This window comes from Quercus suber, unplaced genomic scaffold, assembly GCF_002906115.3.
Source record: "Quercus suber isolate HL8 unplaced genomic scaffold, Cork oak 2.0 scaffold_695, whole genome shotgun sequence".
Taxonomy (NCBI): Eukaryota; Viridiplantae; Streptophyta; class Magnoliopsida; order Fagales; family Fagaceae; genus Quercus; species Quercus suber.
This window is the reverse complement of record NW_027070136.1, coordinates 166,742-186,673: the sequence shown is the minus strand read 5'-3', so window position 1 is coordinate 186,673 and position 19,932 is coordinate 166,742. Positions and strand designations below refer to the sequence as shown.

General features: G+C 36.0%; 1 pseudogene; it reads right to left on the bottom strand.

Moving 5' to 3' along the window:
• Window positions 1–26: 26 nt before the first annotated feature.
• LOC112008937 (pleiotropic drug resistance protein 1-like) lies at window positions 27–16,119 on the bottom strand (annotated as a pseudogene).
• Window positions 16,120–19,932: the final 3,813 nt, after the last annotated feature.

The following is a 19,932-nucleotide window of genomic DNA, read 5'->3' as shown; positions in this document are numbered from 1 at the left end:
ACCAACAGATACCCAAAGTAATTTTCCTATCGCCTTTGAAAATTAAACACCATTATAGAAAAGGCAAAGATAAATGAAAAGAGCACTGCAAACCCTGCAACCACAACAGCCACCACTCCAAGAAAATCTTGTTTGAATCTGAAGTAACTTCGGGCAAAATCCTCCACTGTTTTACCATTGTCAAGCATGTCCTTTACGTCTCCAAATTGTGAAACTACCAATCCGTACAAGGTCCAAGCCACTGGACATGCCCAATAGTACCATCTCCACCATATAGGAATCCTCTGTTTTTGATCATGAAGACAAATGAGATGAAAAGGAAAAATGAAAATAATTTAGTGATTGGTGTGTATGCGTGTAATTGGAAAACACTTAGACAAAAATAAATAATTAAAATAAGATGTGGTAAATACTCACAGTTCGTGGGATCAGGAATCCTGAAAAGAGGTTCCATATTCCATAAAATGCGGTGGAAACTATTGTAGCAATGTGATGGTTTGGTGTCACAGCTACACACATCATGCCATAAAATGTGAAGTACATGAAAAATAGATACCAAAAGAATTTGGCAGTAGTCCATTCAAATCCCATCATGGAGAAAACTATGACACCATATTATGCAGCTTGTAAAAAACCATAAGGTAGCTCAACCATAACCTGTACCAAAAATGTGGAAATGGTGTTGACACTCAAAATCATCCTTGATAATGCTGACTAAGTTGGTAAAATATTTGATTATAATTACTTGTGCAAATGCATATGATAAGGCTGAATACATTCCAGCAGCTCTTTCCCTATAGAAGACTGTTCGTTCAACATCGACAATCGGTTGAACAGATGAAGCATTTTGGACACCGAGGAACATGGTTGCAGCATACATAGAACCCATTGCATTAAAGATATTTTGCTGCTTCTTGCTGCAATTTTGAAATTACAAGGTAAACGTATATGTAACAGTAGACCGTAATAGTTTAAAAGTTCTCCTCCAATATATGGTAACTTACGTTTTAGAGGCAAGGTCCCAGAACATTGTCCCAAATGTCAAGGCTGTGGCAATTGTGAAGAACATTCTTGTAGCAGTGTACGGTGGGTTGTGCTAGTAGGACCAGTATTGTTTCCATAAGCAAGCCATGCATTGTATGAAAATTGATTGCGAGTATTGAATTGGGAAATAGAGGTCCTCTGAACCAGGAGCAGGCTTGCTCAGTTCTTTAATAAGCTCTTTGTTTTTCCTGGTGCATTTGCAACACAATCATAGAAATTTCAGCTCAAATTCAAGGGAGGTACATTAACTGTGCCAAGAATCTTTTATGCACATTATCAAGAAGGTAGACTTCTTTTCTCTGTTGTAAACGTATAATGTAGTCGAATAATAAAGCATCAGACCTACCTGTATAGCTCTAAATGTTTGTATAGACTAGCAAAATCAACACCCAAAGCTATTTAAGTGATAACACAGATAAAAGTTCTATGGTTTACTTATTTTCTGGTTTTAAAATCAACCTACCTCAAAATACTTGTTAAGATGGAAAGAATAGCGGTCTAATGGCCCCACATATATCTCTTGCCCTCCGCGCTTCATTAGGAAAAGCTGCAACCCATTATTTAATATTATACTTGAATCCTGAAGAGAATCTACATAAATGCACCAAGTCTTGCTTTTTAACATTCCTCACCTCATCAAAAGTTTCAAATATGTCAATGCTTGGCCGATGAATCGTTCAAATCACTGTTCTTCCTGTGTCTACTGTGTTCCTAACTGTCCTCGTAACAATTGCAGCAGCTCTTGCATCTATACCTGAAGTTGGCTTATCCATGAATATTATGGAGGGGTTTGCTACATGCTCAACTGCAATGGTGAGCCATTTGTGCTGCTCAGTAGAGAGATCATTCACGCCTGGCAACCTGACTAATGCCCGCCTCAAGGGGTTCAGCTCCACAAGCTCCATGACTTCCTCAATGAACATCTACAGCCATGTATGAGAATAAAAATGAAGCCTAATGACACTGGTATAATAGTCAGGCTCCTTAAGCAGTTTGAAACTTCATTTATTTTAAGCTTTTTCTCTAGAAACTTTGGTATAACAATGATTAGCTTTAGCAGCACCTTGCCTATCTACTGTGAAAAATATTTTGTTGACTTAATAAACAGATTTGTTAATTTAATAGTACAAGCCTGTCTATTAAGCTTAATATAGCTTACAAACCTCTTCATATTGTCCTGGTTTGCTGTCTGCATCTGTGCCAAAAGAAAACAGGCTAATTTTAGCCTGACCAATTTTCTTATAAAAATTGAGTTTGAAAACTTAGTTCTAAGGCCAATGAAAATTAGTTGTCAATTGAATTACAAGTTGTGGATAAAAGGGCTACAAGAAAGACTGAAACAGATTTGTCTTTCGGATATCAAGCTTTTTGTTATAACTTATTGTCAGTACTAATGCACCAGTACCCAAAAAAAAAAAAAATACTAACCTTTCTGTTATCATAATTGACTTCAGAGGATAAACGAAGCCATGATGAGTAGAGCAAGGACTCATAGACAGTAACATGAGGAGAGGATATCATTTTGCTCACAGTACCTAGAAATTCAAGCAAATGTTTCTTGCTTCCTCAGGTATCCTGAAATTGTGATGTTTCCCTCAATATATCCTCCTGTTTTCCTACCAGCTAGCACATCCATGAGAGTTGTTTTACCAGCACCACTAACACCCATCAGAGCTGTGAGAACACCAGGCCTGAAAGCACCACTCACACCCTTCAGAAGCATCAATTTGTTGTCAAGGATGCCCTGATCCTTCATTTCCTACAAGTTCATTTGAAAGAAATTGGTGTCAAGTTTCTGGAATATACTCTTCGACTGTTCAAACAAGAAGTTTTAGTTCCATACATTTACAAGTATAAGTTACCAGTGGCATGTCAACAGAATAAGTAATTTCATCAAAGGTGATCGCATGTGGTTCAAATGGAAGTATCATTCGTCTACTCTCTGCATTTTGATCAAATTCAGTTGGAATTTAAATGGCACACTACAAATTGTGAGTGATCTACCAGTCAAAACACTCTGCATATGTGACAAATTTATCCTTTTTTTTTTTTTTTTTTGTGTGCTAACACACACATTTACCTATGTTGGTATGATGACTTGAACGATTTCGTTACCTATGTTGATACGATGAGTTGAACTCTTTCTTCTTCTGCATGTTAAGTGCATTCCTTCTCCTATCTGCTCTCCTTGTTCAGTGCTTTCTGGTTCTTTTGATTTCACATTCTGTGGATTCCCAAATGCTGCATCAAATGTATGTCATTAATACATAGCTCCAATTATTAAATGGATTAAAGGGAGAATAGGAGCAGATACGCATGGTTGAGAAAAGTGAGAGCTAGAGTGAAATAGATGTTGAAAAGTAATATGAATCCAATCAATGCCCCAACACCTATCCAGTACCAACATTAGCTTTTAAGATGCAGAAAGCACCAATAATTTAATTTTGAAAGTTATTGTTCAAGAAATACATGGCTCCAACTCTTTGCAAGGAACTCATTAGCTGCTATTGCATTCTGTCCATACATTATAGGTGAAATCCAGTAACCCCATATCCCCCATTTTTTTTTTATATCCTCTGTAGAAGTGAAGAGAAGAAAAATACACTTCTAATCTACTGGAAAAAGGTTAACTAAATTTATCAACTCAACATGGTGTACCTCTTGACAAGACAAAGCCACTCAGTGCAAATAGCAAGAGCAGTATATAATTCCCGAAGGTGTTAGCAACGGTCATGTTCCTATCCACTCCGGCAAAAAATCGGAATAGTGCAGAAGCCATTTGAGTTAGAACAAATAGCAGAAGGTATTGCCTAAACAACCTGCATATGTACATTTGCAGATGTTTTTGTAGAGAATAGAACACATGCTAAACAAATTTCCGAATGCATGTCAACTTCATTATAATTTAACATATACCTTCCAGCATTTGGATCAAATCCAATGACATAATAGGTCATAAAGACCCAAACCCCAACTTATATGAATGTTATGGGGATTTTGAGGATCCATAAAGAGAGAGAATACACCCAAAAAGGGTAGAAGAGGAGGTCCCTTTGCTTGTAGAAAACAGGAAGCTTTACAATGATCACAGCTATCTCTGACATTCCATTAAACATATTCGTAAACAAAGTAAAGAACAAAGCACCCAGAAACACAACTCCATCATCTACGGAATGACGATGCATCTTTGTTCTTAGGAAAACTGTCTTTGCAACTAGTGCCATTGTTGAAAGCTAAAAGCAGTGAAATAAAATATCGATCAGAATAATGTTTAAAGAAGATTAAAACGAAGTGTATGGATTGATAAAGAAATTACGAAGTGTTCCTTTATATGCTGACTTACCATAAAAAAATCGGCTGTTGATTGTAGACAAATTTTACAAAGGGTTATGCTGGAGATATGCTATGTACTTTTTTACAAGTGAACATGAAAGCAGAGACCATCTCTTTTTTCAGTTCTCTTTCACCAAAAGGTTATGGCAAGAAGTGCTGAAAAGGCGCTTGAAAAAAAACGGAGATGTTACTGATAGGGATGATGAGTTAGACTGGGAGTCACTAGATTGATAGGCAAAGGGCTAAAATTCCAATAGTTTGCGAGCTTGCTTGGCAACTACTATTACTATGTGTGCATTTGGAAAGCAATGAAAATTATAAATGATTTCACTATTCACCTTATTTTTGGTAGTATCCATGGGTCTCACTGCACTTTTTGGTACTATTCATAGGCCCCACTGCATTTCAACTAACTTATACATTTATCTACAGTATTTTCAACAATAAGTTTTCAGTTTCAGCAAAATAAGCGGTATCTAAACAGATCCTATATATAAGACATAGCTTGATTGAAATGCTAGAATGTCCATGGGAAAATCAGAAAATGAAGAGAAAATTCTGCTGGCTGCTAAGCATTGCGGAACGTGATGTCAAGGATTAAAAAGAACTGTTCAGAATAATGCTATATGTTGTCTTTGCAGAGATCCTTTTTCTATTTTTATAGTCAGATTTTGTGCATTTTTATTTGATAGTTGGGTTTTGTTGGAAGGTTTTCAGCTGCTTGTGTTGCTGATATGAAAAATCTATTTTATTTTTGGTTTGGTTGAATAAACTTTCTTATACAATAAATAAATAAATAAATATATATATAACTTTAAAAAATGTGTAAACCCACTTGCATCAGTTTGAAAAGGTAGACAAACGAATTCCTCTTCATTAGCAAGTATTCTCTTGAGAAGCAAGATTTTTAACAGCTCCTATTTGCTAACACCATACTCTTGGTTGTTAGAGCAGCTTTGTGGCTTTTTCTTTTGTTATATGGTGCTGCATTTTCATCTCCTGGTCTCCTTCCCACATGGAACGATTGGAATGCCTTTGTGAAGTCCTGAGCTGTGACAAAACTATAGGGCTCATCTTTGTGTGCCCAATACTGCTCTTGATCTTTCCTTTGATATCACCTGTTACCAATCAATCATAAACAAATAACATGAGACTCCACTTGGAATTCTCATCTTTTAGATGGTCAATGAGGTTTTATTATGTGGAGGAGACTAACTAATGCTAGATTTACACTTGCCTCTTGCAGGAAATCAGCCACACCTTTCCTCTCCAGACATTTAAACTATGTTGCACGGGCACGGACACATACACGGGGATACAGCAATTTTTGAAAAATAAGGATACAACATGGCAGAGACACGGCTGTTAAATAATTAATTAAATTTTATATTTAGGCATATTTTTTAATATTTTTAGACATAAAATATGTTTATGTCTAGAATTTAAATTATGTAACAACTACAAATAAGTAAACTAACACCCAAAGTAGTACAATAATACACATAAAATGTTTAGAGTACAAACCATAATAGGTTAACAAGTTCAACATCAAACTAAAAATATACAATCACTAAATTCATAATAAACATTATAATTTATAAGGCAAAACAAAAGGCTAAATAAAGAAACACAGTAACAGTGACACTGGGACAATGAGACTGTGAGAGTGGGATTAAAAAAAAAAAAAAAAACGTGTTATAACTTATATAAATAAGTGAGTAACAGTACACCCACGACCCATTCACCAAAATTAATATCTGAAAGAAAGAAATAAAGAAAGAAAAAAAAAACAGAGAGAGAAGAGAACTAAAGAGGAGGTCCGACTTGTTGTCCGTGTCGAGAGAGAGAAAGATCGGAAGGGACAGGGCACGGCGTCGACATCTATGGAGCTCGCCAATCGGCCTGATCTAGTTGCAACGAGGGACAGAGGGTAGCGACAGCGAGTAAAGGTCAGAGGGAGGGTGGGTTGAGAACTTGAGATGTGGGTTTTTCTCAGACTCTAAACTTGCTTTTTTGTTCTTGGGTATATCACAAAATCAATGGTATTGGTAAGTCCATCTGTCAAAATTTGTGATTTTTTTTTTCACTGCTAGTGTGTCGGTGTTGCGTTGACACCGTGTCAAAGAAGCAAAAAAAAAAAAAAAAAAGAAGAAGACACTCGCCGGACACCAGAATCCAGCGAGTCATACCTGTTCCGGTGTCTGACATCGAGACGACGCCAAAAATGGCGTGTCCGTGCAACCTAGAATTTAAAGCCCATGGATTCAAAAAACTCAAGAACTAGGTCACTGGGTCCTTGGTACACAATTTGGCCATTAGAGAGGAGAATAATGTCATCAAAAAGATCATATGTTTTTGGTGCTGGCTGGAGCAGTGAGATGACAGTTGTTCCATCAAGAATGTGAATGTATTGCTTTAGTGTATTCACAATTTGAAAAGTTGTAGAACTATCCAATCCAGTTGATTTTTCATCCATGAACAACACCTTTGCTGGTCCAACCAGCATCTCCCCTGATTTTAATTTGCATAGATTATTATACAACCTATTCACTTAAACAGCAAAAAAAAAAAAAAAAAAAAAAATATGAAAATCTTATTTGCTGTTTTGTTGGTTAACGGAGAAAATTGCTTTTTGCCCCTTTCTGAAAAAAAAAAAAAAAAAATCCAGCATTTTGCCCTCTTTCTCAAACTAATTAGGGAAATGCCCCTCTTTTGAAAATCGAGTTTCTGAAAATCGATTTAGGCCTTATAGCGGCGTTTTTAAGGACCCTATAGTGACGTTTTAAGGACCTATAGTGACGTTTTATAACTCGATTTCATAAAGTCGAGTTACATGCAATTTTTTTTTTTTTTTACCTATAACTCGACTTTATGAAAATCGATTTACAAAACGTCACTATAGGTCCTTAAAACGTCACTATAAGGTCCTTAAAAACGCCGCTATAGGGCCTAAATCGATTTTCAGAAACTCGATTTTCAAAAGAGGGGCATTTCCCTAATTAGTTTGAGAAAGAGGGCAAAATGTTGGATTTTTTTTTTCAGAAAGGGGCAAAAAGCAATTTTGTCCGTTGGTTAACCTGTCGTGACACGCTTCTTTTGTCCACCAGAGATACCCTCAGCTTTTCATCCCCAAGCATAGTATCTGCACACGCTTCCAATTCTAAAACCTGTAAATTTAAGAGTGAAGAAACTTATAAACCAAAGAGTACTATATGATGGACCTGGAGTCATTTTATAGGTTCAAAAATCCTTGGAAATATTACCTTCAGTATATAATCAGTCACCACACTTGCCTCCTGGCCTTCATTGGCCTCCNTCATTTTATAGGTTCAAAAATCCTTGGTAATATTACCTTCAGTATATAATCAGTCACCACACTTGCCTCCTGGCCTTCATTGGCCTCTGCCTGATATTTCAGAAGCCAATAAAGAGAAGTAAAACATTGTCAGTTGATGCAAAAGTAAATTATATATGTTAAAATGAAATCATTGTAATCAGTCTAAAATTAAAATACACATAATAAGTAGGATACACTAAAGATTACAATTTCTATCATCATTACTAGTTACTACCACAAATTTGTGAACTTAGAGTTTGTTTGGAATCCGCTTATTTTGCTGAAACTGAATTTTTTTGTTGAAAGTATTGTAGATAAAAGTAAAAGTTAGCTGAAATAGTACAATGAGACCTATGAATAGTACCAAAAAGTGCAGTGGGGCTATGAATAGTAGCAAAAATAAGCTAACAAAAAAAAGCTATCCAAACAGACACTTAGGCTTTGTTTGGGATTCGCTTATCTTGCTGAAACTGAATACACACTTAGGGTCTGTTTGGATATAACTTATTTTTGCTGAAAACTGAAAACACTATTGTAAGATAATTTTTAAATGTGTGAACAACCTAAAGGCTTGGCCCCGTCCTGTTTGGAGAATGAGTCTTATGGCATGGCTTAGTCAGTTATTCTCACAGTTCAGATAAGATTTGGACCACCACTTTTCTGAAAGCATGGTTCTTGCCTTCCTTTCTCCTCCCTCCTTGGAGCTTGTCCATTCGTTGGGTGATCCCTTGCTCTCATGTTTGAGTGTTTGCTCGTCGTTTAGGCTGGTGAGTGAGATTTCTGCTCATTGCAGTCACCTCCGGGGTTCTTCGCACCTGGATAGTACCAGGAACCTTGTGCACCGGCCCTTGATCAGATAAAGCTGCCCGTCGTGGGACTCATTTTTAATGAAAAAGTTGCTAAAAAGTGAAGTTTGTGGGTCCCGTAAATAGTATACGAGTGCACTATTCACGGGAGAAAAGTCAACAAATGTGGCTTGGAAAAAAAAAAAAAAGGAAAAAACGTGCAAACGTGGACGCAGAAACATGGATCCAAACAGATACTTAGTGTTTGTTTGACTAGCTTATTTTTTGCCAACTTATTTTACTATTTAGTTTATTTTTAGTACTATTCATGAGTCCCATTATACTATTTTAACTAACATTTACCTTTATTTACAGTACTTTCAGCAAAAAGTTTTTAGTTTCAGTAAAATAAGCAGATCCTAAACAAATCCTTAGTATCTCCAAGGATTATTTTCCTCAATCTACAAATTTCTCAACCTAAGTTTAATGCTTCAAATAAAGTAAATTACTGATAATAGCTTCTGTTTCACCTTCATGTAGATATGGATGTTTGGATCAGGCTTGATGTTTGCTTCCTTTTCTCTTCTAGACAACTCTGCAAGCATATCTGCAAATTTAAAAAATGGTTACTGATTAATAATTAGAGACAGTTATTGAAGAAGTAATTCCATAAAATTACTAACCATAGTGTGATCCAACCCCTTGGCACCTTGCAGAGAAGGCCAAGGTCTCCCTTACAGTCATTTCACCAATATGGAGATCATGTTGGCTAATATAGGCAGCAGTTCTCTGTCAAACTCATTCATGTCATGGCCATTATAAGTCACCCTGCGAGAAAGCTGGAGGAAAGTATTCATTTCCAAATCAAAGACGAGACTATAGAGCTTCAATTAAGATAAAAAAAACGTAATTCAAATAAGACTTTAAGCTGTAACAAACACTAATTCACCTTTAGGTCAGGCCCAAGCTTTCCAGCCAATGCCAACAACAGTGTGGTCTTCCTAGAATTCAGTTGATGAATATTACCAAGTGTGCTTTTTACCTGTTAGGCTTTATGATTCCATTAACATCTTTTAAGGATTGAAAAACGTTTCTTTCTACATGGAAGAATGTGGAGATAATTCAAGAGTCCCTGAGAAGTTGATGGGTGAATAAATTTTTTTTATTAAAAAGAATATGTACAATAAAATATTTGTGTAATAGCATATGGTTACCTCAATAATGTTCACATGTATGAAATATTTTATACATACATACATACATATATATATATATATATACTTAAAGTTTCAAAGTGTTTGCTAAACCAAAGATCTTAAGCTCTATTGATGAACAGACTGAAAAATAGAAATGTAAAGTTTTTATTTTTTATTTTTTTTGAATTTCTACAACTTTGTTTTCTATTCCCAAGAATGATACGATGAAACAGTTATGCACATGGCATATATAGGTAGAAGTACTATAATATGACAAAAATTTTGGCAGTTCTGCCCACATATATGAGCTACTTTATGTTTATTTGAGAGACCAAGTTTATTATAATTTTGTTAGGAGTAATTAGATCAAGCTTTTTTCCACATCTATGATTATAATTTTGTTAGGAGTAATTAGATCAAGCTTTTTTCCACATCTATGATAAATTCTATGATATGGGATAAGATAGAGTCTAAACTTCCACTTCAACTTCTCATCAACAGGTTTAGCACCATGCTTGATTAGGATTGGGTTCAAATTGCACATGATGTAAGTCTAAGTAAAGTTACACCACTCAATAACTTGTTATAGAATTCTTATTTTGAAAATTTCACTATTGAATTATATGTTTTATATGTTTTTAACATTAATTCTTGCCAATTTTCATGTCAATTAGATGTTATTTACTATTTAATCCATAAACTCATTTTTATGCATTATTTTAAACTACAAAAATTTGAATTTAAACAATTGATTGATGACATGACTATTAATCTTCGGTCACCATGAAGATTTGTAAGCATAGAGAATATACCAAGATAATATAATCTAACGGTAGATTTTTCAAAATTTGCATCCAATTAAAAAAATTGAGTGGTGTAATATTGTTTGGAGTTACACCAGGTGTAACTTGAACCCAATCCATATATATATATATATATATAAACAAAGACCTTATGCAGGAGAGTATGAGGTTCTGTCATGTGGCACTCTAATAGAGCTTTATTAGAGTAATTATTGCCTTTGACCTTCCACCTCACCTCTTCTTAAAAAATGAATTCCAACAGCCATTTAGAAATTGGAAAGATTTCTCTCAAAAAAATAAAATAATTTGAAAAGATGTAGGTTAATTGTTTCAACAAAAACCAGTTCACCACTTTCTCTCTCTTAACTCTTCAGTTCCCTTTATATTGAATGCACACTAACGTGTTTCTTTTAATCATCAATATATATATATATATATATATAAGTAGAGAGCCAGAAAACCTCATGCGGGAGTATATAAGGTCCTGCCACGTGGTGCTCTAATTTTGCATTTAGCATTTTTTTTACTTCTTTCATTATTATTATTATTTTTTGTGAACTATTAGCCAAAAGTTCACATTAACTTATTTTATGGCTATCTCATTAAAGTCTCTTTAATTGACTAAGTTTACATTACACATTTCTCTATTTTTCATGTCTTTTAACATACCCACCGTTTTAGTATTTTAAAAAAGTAAAAAAATAATAAGTAAGGACTAATAGTAATAGCTAACTAGATAAAGCCCTGAAGAGAGATAGAGAGACAAAAAAAAATTGTAGATTGTTAAATAAAATGCACTGTTTCACTATATATTACCAAAATAAAAGTCTTGAAGCTGGCAAAACATTTGAAAGATAGAGAAAGAGGAATTTAAGGGGCCACCAACTCTGTTATACAGGCCTCCCACTACCATCAGGACGCTGAAACCCCTATGAGTAATTTTGTTTTCTTTTTTCTTTTTAAAATCAGGGGCTTAAATATAATTTAGGTTTGGGCAATTTGGTTGGATAGTTTTTGTTTTGGGTATATAAATAGAAAGAATATTTAGTGTGCAATGTAAAGCCATATTTTACCATGATTTAATTTTAAATAATCTATAAGATGCATGCATACACACTTGACCATATCATGTCTTAATGTCACACTATCGATAAGTAAAAGATGGTAAGAGAGATGAGTATACTTTCATTTCATGGTATGAAATATTTGAATACAAAAAAAAAAAAAAAAAAAAAAAAATTGATTTTCATGGTCTTGTTATTCTTTTGCATAAAAAAAAAAAAAAAAAAAAAAAAAAAAAAGTTGATTTTCATGGTCTTGTTATTCTTTTGCATTTATCTTTGGTTTCATGATTTAAAATAAAATAAAATTAATCTTACCCTAAGAAGGCTACAAATATGCAATGAAACTACTAAACTAATTTTTAATATCTCAAAATATATATGCTTCTTTACTCTAATTTAGTTTACTTTTTCTTATAATATATGTATAATATTTTCCAAAACCGTTGTACATAACACCACTAAGGCATGGGAGAATGCGTAAGTGGTTGAATTTGGACTCTACACGTGAGCAATTGAGGGAAGGGAGAGTAGGTGTTGGCTAAGAGATTTTGTCTTGGTCAATGCTAAAGGCGTGACTACCTTGGGAAGATAGTGAGATTTACATTTGACACAGTACTCAAGCAATCACCAAAAAGGGAAATAGTGACTTTTCAAGGCTAAAGGCTATGAGGACACTCCTTATTGGTTGAATGCACAATGAGTCACCTTGGAGACACGTGTACCAATCACAATATTCCTAATGTCCCTCTTGATGACCAAGACTTGTCTCCCAAATAGTGGCAAAGCTACCTACCTACGAGTCCCAGTGCCACATTGGTACAGTTCTTATCTCTTAGTCAACAGATAATATCATAGCTGTGAAAAAATCCAAAAGAGAGAATATGATGACGTGACACTTGTCCTTTGTACTTAGCCATATTCCTCAGAGTATAAGAGCAACATGTAGCTGTGCTATTAGGGCAAGAACCCAAGTAGATATTTTGAGATGAAAGTGGAGAGTTGGTAGGAAAGAAAGGAAACTTCATTGTAAACTAATCTCTTTATCATACATAATACAAGCTAAGCCGAGCAAGAATGTTATGTTCTTGCTCAAATCGTGGTTTTTATCCTTTCTCTAGGGTTTTCCACGTATATCCTGTGTTGTTTTGATAATCAGCTTCTTCTTCTTTTCTAAATGTGCGTCTTTTTCATGTCCTACCATCACTTTCTTTATTTCTTGTTTGAGTGTCATGTCAAAGCTTGCATCTTTTCGAGCTTTCTCATTCTTAAATTTAATTTAGTTGCTTTTAGAGTGAAATTGATGAATTATTTAATTTATTTTGAAGATGATATTATTTTATATTATGATATCTGCAAAGAAACTAAATAAAAGAAGATGTAACGTGAGAGTTATTTTTTGTAAATTATTCATATTAAACTTTTAGTCTCCTTACTAGTTAAGGAAAATGATGAGAGATTAAAACCTATTTGGATTAGGAGTTTAAGTGTTATTGGATTTCTTTAGAGTTTTAGCCTTTCTAAACAACCTCAATATGAGTTTTAGTGGGAATTAAAGTATTGGAAGCTTATTTAAGTTTTATAGGTATCTTAAATGCTAAAGAGATAAGTTTTAGTGGGTTTTAAATTTCAGCCCAGGTGAAAACAGTTTTAATGTGTAAAGCTGAAAGGTAAAATAGTGTAATTTGTGAAGAGAGAGAGAGAGAGAGAGAGAGAGAGAGAGAGAGAGAGTGCAAAATTACAAGAAACAAATTCTACATCCGTGTGGTCAGGTATATTTCTCTCTCAAACCTTCATGGAAATAACCTACATTGCTAGAGTAGTTTAATAGATTTGCTTTAATATTCCATATGAACTCTTGAATTAGGCGATAAGCTCTTGAGTGATTAGTTGCTAGAGTTTACGCATGGTAGTGGGGCTGGTCTTTTGAATCTTGTAATCTATATCATGGTCAAGTTTCTAAACTTTTATCAATACATGCTTCAGGTCACTAGGTCCTACGGGTAGGAATTACTTGGCAAACCTATTGTATTCTTTCTATGGCTTACAGGTAGGAAAATCCTTGGATATTAAATAAATATTAGATTAAATTTCTAATAGTGAGTACATGCTATAGGTTGCTATGTCCTACGAGTAGAGATTTCTATGGATGCTATATATATATATATATATATTTGGATCTCATAGAGTATTTCATGTTGGCGTTGAAGTGTTATATGAAATCCTAAAGAAAATATGAATCTAACACTTAACTGGACAATGGTTGTAGGAAGAAGGTGGTTACTAGGATACTAATTGGTGTGGGTGAGAACCAAGTACAAATCATATATCCATGCATTATGAAGGCGCAGAATCTTTGGGTGGGACTACTCATTGTGAGAGTAGGGAGATGATGGCTACCATTGAAGACCTTCAACGTTCTTAAGCTGCTATGTGGGCAGAGCTTCAGTCCTTACGTTAGGAGACAACTATACCTCAGGCTCCTCAAGGTCCTCGGGGGTTTCCTTATCTGACTAGGGATGACATACATGCTATTCTATTTGAAGCCAAGAAGATGGAAAGTGTTGTTTATGTTGGTACCAGGCTCTTTATTCTAAAGAAATAGTTGGAAACCTTACCGTGCTAACTACACACCTCCTATATTCCTTAAGTATGATGGCATAACAGGGAACACTAGAGAGCATATCAGGTGGTATGTAGCTAACAACTCACTCTCACGACCATGAGTTGAGGCTTAAAGAGGTATACCAATCTTGAACCAGGGTCAGTTCTAATTTGGAATGATTTGGCAATGCAGTTCATGAAAAAGTTCTTTACTTTGGAGAAAAAGCTCACGTTGTCAGATCTACATCATGAGAAGCAAAGGGTGTCTGAGGGATTGCTAGAGTATATTCGTAGGTTTCGAGATCTCTCTTTACTGTGTTATGATTTTATGGAGGAAGAAAGGCTGTTGGATGTTTGTATCGCGGGTATGTTGTATGAATATTGGTCTTACTTAGAGAATCTTTAGATCTCTAGTTTTACAAGGCTTGTGGAAGCTACAAGGAGAACAAGTATATCTGTAAGGAAGCCTTCAAAAGGTTCAAATTCACAAATTGTGAGTGCTCCTAGACAACCGTGGAGGAGAGAAAACAAGAAGGTGGAGGTTGCTATGACAGAAGAACCTAAGAAGGTGGCCAAAGGAAAGAAGAGGGACAAAGGTGGCACTCCCCCTCCTTTTACTGTGTCCACTGAAGAGTTGTATAGCATCCTAGAAGCTTGGGTGAAAGATGGTCTAGTGACGTTGCCTGAATGTAAGCATTAACCTATAGAAGAGGAAAAACAAAATCCATTTTATTGTAGCTTTGAGGAATATCTTCCATGATAGGGTAGCCAAGGGAGATTTGATTATCAAAGCTAGGAAGAGAGCTAACCCAAGGATGCATAGACCAAAGGTGGCAATGACTTTCTTCATAGGTCATGAGGATCCTATGGAAGAAGAAGCAGAGAACATGGCTAGCAGTAGCTTAATACCGTCACCACTGGTAGATGAAGAAATGGTAACGAGAATCTAGTAGGAGGATAAAATACAATCCTTTCTTGAAGGAATAGGTCTTAGACCCATGGCTAGAAGAGAAGTAGCCCAAGCCTTAACTAGGGTGATGGAAATGAATCATGAAGTGGCTGATGTTGAAGGAAGTTTGATGCAAGTGGCATACCAGGAAGTAAGAGATTTAGTCACCTTTTCTAACAAAAGATCTAGTTAATCTAGCTGTTGATGGCAATAGACCTTTATATGTCACAACCTTTTTGGGAGCATCTCGAATCAAAAGGGCATTGGTAGACACTGGTGCATCCACTATTATTTTACCTCTCCCAACTTTTAATGCCTTGGGAATTTCGAAGGAATGAATTATTCCAAAGCCAATGCAGGTAGCAGGAATAGGTGCCTTACAGCAGAATACTCTTAGGTAGGGGTGGCAATTCGGGTTAGCGTGTTTGGTTCGTGTCGTGTCGAAGTAGGGGTATTCGACTAAATGGCTCAACCTAACTCGACCCATTTAATAATCGTGTCATGATCCTTCAACCCTAACCTGATCTGTTAATAAGGCGGGTTGACCTGACCCAACCCATTTGACACACTTAATAAACGAGTCATGTTAGGTTGACAAGAATGTAACACAACCTATTTCAACCTGCATAATATTAAATATAACATCTATCTAGAAATAATTTTTTTTACATTCCAAAAAGCAATGCATACACTTCAAGTCTTCAACCCACATTCAAAATAATATAGTTCAACAAAAATATAACATTCATCTAGAAATAAGTTATTTACACTCCAAAAGAAGTGCATACACTTTAACCCAAATTCAAAATAACAAAGTTTAACAAAAATAAAATAGCATAGTTCAGCAAAAATATAATATTCTTGGAACTCGCCAAATGCTAAGTATTAATATTGAAAAAATTTGAGCAAATAGTAGACTAATCCTGACAATGATCACGATTATCATTCATAGATTCTTTGTTGATGTCCAAATTCATAACATCTTCCACAAGCTCATCCAATTTCATTTGTGTAAGTTCTATGCCCCAAAAAAAAAAAGTATTAGTAGTTCTAAGGTCTGTAAAGTTTTAATTTTCAATTATATCCCTTGTAAATTTTTATAATTACTCACTTTTCTTTTTAAATTTAAAATATATATTGAATATAAAAGATATTTGACAAATCTAAAATAAAATAAATATTTATTTGTTATACAAGTTAAACGGATTGTGTTAAGTGGGTCATTTTGGGTTGACACAAATAAATTGGCGTGTCAAACGTGTCTATTGCGAGTTACGTGAGTTGACCCGCTTATGACACATTTCCTGTCGTGTCGCTTTCGAGTCAACCCGTTTATGACCCAAACCCATTAAGACCCAACCCTAACCTGAAAAAACCCATGTCAGGTTCGTGTCGTGTTCGCGGGTTGGGTCGAACATTGACACCCCTACTCTTAGGCATGTATCTTTGGACCTTAGGGTTGGGCCGATTCGGGCACCTACTCTCATGTATGTGATGGAAGGGAATACATCCTACCACATCACCTTAGGCCGTCTATGGCTAAAGGCGTATAAAGCAATGGCTTCAACATATCATCAATGTGTGAAAGCCATTTGGAGGAACAAGTTGTTAGTCATTGAGGCCACCAAGATGCCTTTTGATAGAGCAGAACTTCACTTCACGAAGGTAGCTTTATATTAAGAGTACGAACTTGAAGGCGAGAATAGAATTTTTCCTTTCAATCCAATTGCTTTGTAAGCAGAAGAAGAAGATGATGGCGAAGTGGTAGAACCAAAAAGGCCTTCCAAGATAAGAAGGGTTACTAGGCCTGATGGCCGGGTGGTATATGAATTTTGACGGTTAAAGAAAGGGGATGAGGAGGATGGCGAGTCTAACTCCCTTAATTCGACACAACAACCAGAGGAAGTTCATACAGCTGAGGAGTTTGTGAAAGAAGCTCCTGATTGTATGAATGATGGTGTTAAGAATGTACAAGAAGAACTTATTGAAGTCAACCTAGGTGATAGAGAAGAAGGTGAAAAAATGGTAAAGATAAGCAAGAATATGTCCAAAAAAGAAAGAGGAAAGTTGGTAGCTTTGTTGAAGGAATACAGGAATGTTTTTGCTTGGAGTTATCAAGAAATTCCAGGTCTAAGCTTGAACTTGGTAGTGCACAAGCTAAAGATGGATCCTAATGCTAAACCTGTTAAACAACTGACAAGGAAATATCATTTGGACATGGAGGAAAAGATAAAGCTTGAAGTACAAAAGCTTTTAAAGGTAAGATTCATTGCGGGGATTGAATGACCAAGCTGGTTAGCTAACATAGTCCCTATAAAGAAGAAAAATGGTCAGATAAGAATCTGTGTAGATTTTTAGGATCCCAATAACACCTGTTCAAAGGATTAATTCCCACTTCTTAATGTTGATATCCTAGTAGATGCAGTGGCTGGTCACAAGCGTTTCTCATTTATGGATGGTTATAATGGGTATAATTAGATCCTTATGGACCCAACAAATGCCCCAAAAACTGCTTTCAAGACATCTTTTGGGAATTATTTCTATAGGGTGATGCCTTTTGGATTGAAGAATGCAGGTGCAACGTACCAAAGAACCATGACCATAATCTTTGGAGACATGCAGCATAAGTAGGTAAAAGATTACGTTGATGATCTTGTGGTAAAAGCGAAGAATCCTTTTAAGCACTTAGTGCACCTGAGACAAGTTTTTGAAAGATGCAAAGAGCATAACTTGAGGATGAATCCTTCCAAGTGTGCCTTTAGGGTATCTTCAGGGAAATTCTTGAGATTTCTTGTTCATCATAAGGGATTGATTTGGACCCTACAAAGGCTGAAGCAATAACTACTCTCAGCCTTCCTATGACTCTGAAGGAGTTAAGAAGCTTTGTGGGAAAGATTTCTTACTTAAGAAGTTCATTCTAGGGCTAGTTGAGATCTTAAAGCCTCTCATGGAGCAGACAAAGAAAGGGGTAACTTTTGTATGGTGCGATCAATGCCAAAAAACATTTAAGAAGATTTAGATGATATTGGGGGATCCCCACACCATGATGGCCCCTGTACCTAGGAAACCCTTGCTAGTGTACATAGCTAATATCAAGCAATACTTGGGAGCATTGTTAGCTTAGGAGCAGGAAGGGGTAGAGAAGCGAGTGTTCCATATAAGTAGGCTTATGAAGGGATCAGAGTTAAGATACTCAACAGCTGAGAAAGTATGTTTGTCTTTAGCCTTCGCTGTGACGAAATTCAATCATTACTTTCTAGGACATTGTGTGCAACTTGCGACTAGGGTAATCCTGTGAAGTATCTTTTGACATGCCCTCAGTTATTAGGAAGAATGGCATAATGGGCACTCCTGACATCGTGCCTTGATATCGAGTGCATACGACTAACTGCCATCAAAGGCTAGGCAGTAGTTGATCTGCTGGCTAATTTTCCTAGGACAAGTGATTTTTTACCCCCTCAACGGGAAATTATGGTGATAGAGGAGCAAGAGTGGTCGATGTATTTTGATAGGTCATCTACAATTCAAGGAGGAGGGATGGGAGTACTCTTAAAGTCATCAAGGGAAGAGCATACATTTGCCTATAAACTACACTTCCCTTGCTCTAACAATGAAGCAGAATATGAAGCCTTATTGGTAGGGCTGAAGGCTGCTAGAAGGTTAGGCATAAAACGATTGAAGGTATTTAGTAACTCTGAGTTGGTAATAAGACAGGTCGAGGAATTTACGAAGTAAAGAATCCTAGTTTGGCTGCTTACAGAGCTACAGTGCAGAGAATCATGGAACACTTTACTTTCATAGAGTACAAGGTGGTTAACAAAGGTGAAAACAAGCTTGTTGACTTACTAGCTACTCTAGCCACTAGGTTTGTATTGAAGAAAGAAAAGATGACACTTCGAGTTGAGAAGCAGCCTAGTTTAGTTCAAGATGAGATATGTTTCCCTCAAGATTGGTGAAAACCTTTGTTAAAAGCAATGACTCAAAGGAAGTAGGTTGGGTCAGAGTTACCAGCAAATATGAAAGGCTTCCTTAGGATCAACAAGGATTTGTTTCTCAGGGGAGTAGAAGGTTTGCTAATGAAGCGTGTTTCAAGGCAGGAGGGACTGACATTGTTTCACAAATTGCACTATGATATTTGTGGTGTAAATCTCGATGTTAGCCTTTACGAAAGATTGCAAAGGTTGGGGATCTTCTGGCCAGAAATGGCCAATGATGCTAAGAAAGAACAATAGAGTTGTAAGACTTGTCCTATTATTCCTCCAGATCAAGTAGAAGTGCTTAATGGCGAATTACTGGAAGAAGATTGGCAGGATCCATATTTGAGATACCTCTTGCAAGGTATATTTCTTGCTGATCTTGTACAAAGAGAAAAGTTAAAAAAATATGTGACCAGGTTTAAAGTAGTAGATGAGAAATTGTTCGAGAGAAGTTTCCAAGGGAGATTGATGGTATGTATTCCTACTAAGGAAGTTAATGGCGTTCTTTTAGACTTGCAAGAAGAAGAACCAGCAAGACACTCGGGTGGGAGAAAGTTGTGGCAAATGGCTTTGCACCAGGGATATTACTATCCCACAATGCAAAGGGACACTCAAGACTTTGCAAAGAAGTGTCAAGAATGCCAATGGTGGGGAGACGAAATACATAACAACCATCAGAATCTTCATCCAATTGTGGCTCCATAGCCATTCCACAACTGGGGGCTAGATTTTATAGGACCTATAAACCCCCTCTATGAAGGATGTATATGGATATTGGTAGCCACTGAGCTATTTACCAAGTGGGTAGAAGTTGTGGCTATAAAGAGGGCAACAGGTAGCTCA